The 5,167-nt window shown below is 42.2% G+C and overlaps 1 non-coding gene and 1 pseudogene across 1 annotated transcript; both read left to right on the top strand.

Annotated features, from left to right (window-relative positions):
* Positions 1–2,152: 2,152 nt before the first annotated feature.
* LOC141269475 (5S ribosomal RNA) lies at positions 2,153–2,272 on the top strand (annotated as a pseudogene).
* Positions 2,273–3,211: 939 nt separating this feature from the next.
* LOC141266385 (5S ribosomal RNA) lies at positions 3,212–3,329 on the top strand. Its single transcript, XR_012320423.1, has one exon. It is a non-coding gene; the product is annotated as a 5S ribosomal RNA (ribosomal RNA).
* The last annotated feature ends 1,838 nt before the right edge of the window (positions 3,330–5,167 follow it).

The raw sequence follows: 5,167 nt of genomic DNA, 5'->3' as shown, positions 1-5,167 counted from the left end.
CCATTAGGAGAGTCAGTTTCACAGGGCATTAAATGTAAACGTCTGGACAATGTCACAGGAATGCATATTTTAAATAATTGATTCCTCTCCTCATTGGATAAATCAAACTTATCAGAGAAGCTCTCAAATGTCTCTGAATTTCTACAGGCATGGATTTTGACATCATATTTTGGCATGATTTTGTATAATTTCAGCAAATTTTTCCTCATTTTAATTTGGAGTTGAGCCTGGGTAATTCCAGAATTCTCTGATATTTTTAGTGGCTCTTGTACGTCCGTTCCTCCTATGTCACTCACGTCTCCTCCCACATCACCTAGTATGTCGGTTTCTCGTATGTCAGTCATGTCTCCTCCCATGTCAGGTTTCTGTATGTCCGTCTCTTGGTCAGACCCAAGGTCACCTTCAGTTACAGACACGTGTCTTACTTCTTGTTCATTTTCCACATTACAGTCAGAATCAGTATCACCGTCTGACACTTCTACACTATTTTCCTGCTTAGAAATCTCTAACACAAGACTATGAAAAAAATCTACCAAATGTAGAATATTTCTCAATTTCTGTTTGTCTCTATTTACCAATTTAGAAGTTAACTGTAAATTCTGCAATTCACATTCTTTGTATAAACTGAGCCACAAAACTTCTATGTCATCTCCTACATTAACTTTGAAATTAATATTACTTTGTTTAGCAAAAGAAGAAATTATATCCATATTTTGCTTACCTTAAGATTCCTTGGCTTCTCTTTATCAGCACGTCCTGTCTTCAGTTCGTCTGATTCTTTTCCTGTGTGATTCTGTTCCTTGTTAGTACCTCTGCTTCCTGTCTTTCCTCAGTCTGTAGGTCCTTTCTGCTTCTCGTGACAAACTAGTGAATTTACTGACACGTGAACAACAGCTGTTCAGCTCGTCAGGACTCCCCCCTTGTTCACGGAAGAAATTCACTTACTTAATTTAAAAAACAAAAAAACAGGACTGGCTGGCTCACCATTGTAAAATAATACTCTTCCTGTATTATTTTTTTCTACTGAGGACTTCTCAAAATATCAATATCACGATATTCTTATAAAAAATGTATCTATTTATTCTTGGATTGTCCATTAAAAAGAATCAGATTGCAGCAGGTACATACAATAATTAGTTATAAAGTAATTGTCCATTTGTCCATAATTAGCTTAATTGTTGAGATTCACCCATCTTTCCTTGGATCCTGGCTGGTAAATCATGTCTTTGTCCAGCATGTGTCCAGGCCTACATGTCATCTGCTTCTCAGCATGAAGATTCTGTGTCTTGTGGGGTGGGCAGAGAAAGAGAGCCCCCCCTTTCTGTACCATGAGCTTTTATAGCCAGTCGTATGGACACCTGTTCTACATATGGTAGTGAACCAAATATACACACACAAATAGCGCATGTCAACTAGACACGATGGCTGAGGCATAGAACTCAGAAAATTGATTATCGATTAACATTCCAAATGAATTTCCATAATTAACCATTTAACAGAGACCGCCTGGGAATGCCAGGTGCTGTAGGCTTTTGCTTTTTCCTTCCTTCCACCAGCAGGGGGCACTCTCTTCTATGCCTTTTTTCCATTCCCTTTCACAAGTGCACACATTCATTCTCTTTTCTTTTTTTCATTTGCTTTCTCTCTTGCGCTATTTCATCTCTGCAAAATACCAGCATCCTTCTGATCACCGTGGGCCTCCAGCATTGTTGCTTCTTTACTTTTAATACTAGGCTCCTTTTCACCAGGACCAGCGTCTCCCGGGTGGCTGGAGGCAACCACCGGTAACCCCAAGCAGAAGGCCTTTGCAGGCAACACGACCCTCCCCCCTGAAGAGCAGCTCAAAGTCACTGGCAACCATCTCACCCTCTTCCTTCATTCACCCGTGGACGTCTCGCTCAGCCCCCAAGTTACGGGTCCAGCTTGCTCTTTCTGTCACATTACCGCGATGAAGGGTTTAGGGTGCAGGAGACCCTGCGCCGAGCCATTTTTGAAGACACCTGATTCGGCGGGTGAATCACTGCTAAATAAACCACACCTGTAGGGACGGCACAGCCTTTGCATGGACCCTTCGGAGCCCGCCCCGTCACGGCCAGATTGCTCGCCACCAAGCGATCCTGAGAAAGGCTGGCCGGGCGATGGATCAAGCAGCGTCTACTGGCCATACCACCTTGGATACGCCTCATCTTGTCTGATCTCGGAAGCAAAGCAAGGCAGGGCTCAGACAGTACTTGGATGGGAGACCTCCTGGGAACACCGGGTGCTGTAGACCATTTTGATGACGTGTTGCCCTACTGCCCAGCTCGGCTAGCATGGAACGGCGCCTTGCCGGATACCGACCTTAAGTAACTTAGATGATGGAAGCCCCAAGGCCTATGAGCCAGTTGGAAGCTAAGTACGCTACCCCGCCGCCTTCACGCATGCCTGACACCGAGCTCTTTTCCACGGCTAGGAGTGCTTATTGACTCCGCAGCTCGCCGTGTGGAAATGATGGCATTAAAAGCACCCGGGGCCGTGAAGGGGCCAGGCTTTCAGCAGGTGCCCAGGGAAGGTTTTGGATGCCGGCCGCCTAGCGAGGGCCAGCAGAAGTAACATGTTTGTCTGCAAAGAAGCTTGTGTAACCAAGCCAGACGGCTGACAAAGAGCTAACCTCAGGGCAAGGAAGGCAAGGAAGGTGCGGAAGGAATTGGGGAGGGGGTGGTGATTCCTGCTAGGGCCCTGAAATCATAAAACAGGCAGGAGAGTCTGACGCATGGTGACGGAGAGGTTGTAGGGGCAGATAGGGGGTGTTGTCACGTGCGAGCACGTGTGCATGATGACTTGTGTGTGAGAGTGCGCTTCCTAGGTGTGGCGCGCTGCTGACAGTCAAAGGGATTGTTCCCTTTCATTAAAAGTTAATCCCCGGCTGCAGGCTATTAGAAAGCAACTAACCGCGCTCTACTCACCCTACCCGGGTCTACCGGTGAGTCTCGCCTCTGCTCCCGGCCTGTGGCATTGGCCGTGAAGCTGACGTTCCGTCGACAGCGCTGCAGCCGATCAGTGAGCTCAGCGGCTCTGAGTGGGGCCTTCTGTCTTCAAGACCTTTTAAGGAAGCCAGCAAAAAAATTGAAGAGAAGGGAAAGCACAAAAGGACCTGGTCTTGCTGAGCACTGGAAAGGGCAGCCGGCAGCCAGACGTCAAAGTAGAAAAGCAGCAAGTGAGGCTTGTCTCTGCCTACGGCCACACCACCCTGAACATACCCAATCTCGTCTGATCTTGGAAGCCAAGCAGGGTTGGGCCTGGTTAGTACTTGATGGGAGACCGCCTGGGAATACCAGGTGCTGTAGGCTTTTGCTTTTTCCTTCCTTCCACCAGCAGGGGGCACTCTCTTCTATGCCTTTTTTCCATTCCCTTTCACAAGTGCACACATTCATTCTCTTTTCTTTTTTTCATTTGCTTTCTCTCTTGCGCTATTTCATCTCTGCAAAATACCAGCATCCTTCTGATCACCGTGGGCCTCCAGCATTGTTGCTTCTTTACTTTTAATACTAGGCTCCTTTTCACCAGGACCAGCATCTCCCGCGTGGCTGGAGGCAACCACCGGTAACCCCAAGCAGAAGACATTTGAAGGCAACACGACCCTCCCCCCTGAAGAGCAGCTCAAAGTCACTGGCAACCATCTCACCCTCTTCATTCATTCACCCCTGGACGTCTCGCTCCGCCCCCAAGTTACGGGTCCAGCTTGCTCTTTCTGTCACATTACCGCGATGAAGGGTTTAGCCTGCAGGAGACCCTGCGCCGAGCCATTTTTGAAGACACCTGATGCGACGGGTGAATCAATGCTAAACAAACCACACCTGTAGGGACAGCACAGACTTTGCATAGACCCTTCGGAGCCCGCCCCGTCACGGCCAGATTGCTCGCCACCAAGCGATCCTGAGAAAGGCTGGCCGGTCGATGGATCGAGCAGCTTCTACTGGCCATACCACCTTGGATACGCCCGATCTCATCTGATAATATCACAGCGTACCATAGCAATCAGTAATATCCATCTAATTATTATCAAAATATTAAAATAAATTATGTTTGGAATAATAAACAATAATAGATAATAATTCATTATCAATCAAGTTCTCTATATGATAGAACATTTTTATGTCATAGGTGTAATTACCTTTTCCAACCCATAGGTGTCAGTGTATTTTGAAAAAACAAGTTTTTATATCTTTATTAAACCAATAATATCAAAGAATGTATACTCCTGAACCAAAATGAATAAATATTTGAATGTATGAATGAATGAATGAATGAATAAATGAATGAATGAATTGTTGTGTTTACTCAGAAAATGTAAACATTTTTTTCCTTAGCAATATATATTTAATGAAGCAATACTCTTGTATTAGACATTACTTTATTAAATATTAATGTGTTTTCTCAATTGAGATATTGAACTGAAATAAAATCAAATGAGAATTAAAAAATGAAAAAATAGAAAAATAAGAAGTATAAAGTAAGAATAAAATTTTAAAAATGAAAAATAAAATTAAGAGTAAAAATAAGAATAAAAATAAGGCCTTTAAATTTTAATGACAAATGCAGAGTAATTATATTCTCCATAAAAAATACCCTTATATCTCCATTATCTGGATGATTTCATATTTGTCATATCCTTGTACCACCAAAAAATATTAAATTATTCAACTTTGCATGTAATACCCTTCTTAATTATACCATAGTACCTTATTATTATTTCTTCTTTATTAAAATGTGTGGAAAATAAGTATTGATCAAAAGTGATTATGTAATCAGGATCAAAAACACATTTTCCCCCTTAATACCAAAAATATTATTTTATAAAATTTATGTATATATCAGAACCAAATTAAAAATAATTATTCTTCTAGAAATATTGTGCATAAATTTCATATCGATGAGTAGCATAGATTTGACTAAAGAGAGGTGTGTACCAATTTAGGTAACCATTAAAAATAATATTATAGTTATTCAAGAATATTATCATGTGGAAAATTATTCTAAATATAAATTTGCTTTGTAAACCATTTTGATGTGTGGTTGCCCTTATCCACTATTAGTTAAATCAAGAAATAATAATTATTAAAGAAATATATAAATATATATATGTAAATACAGTGCCTACAAGTAGTATTCAACCCACTGCAGATTT

This window comes from Phyllobates terribilis, unplaced genomic scaffold (genome assembly GCF_046119375.1).
Source record: "Phyllobates terribilis strain yellow unplaced genomic scaffold, ASM4611937v1 Scaffold_4__5_contigs__length_816908805, whole genome shotgun sequence".
Taxonomy (NCBI): domain Eukaryota; kingdom Metazoa; phylum Chordata; class Amphibia; order Anura; family Dendrobatidae; genus Phyllobates; species Phyllobates terribilis.
This window is presented reverse-complemented; position numbering and strand designations above follow the sequence as displayed.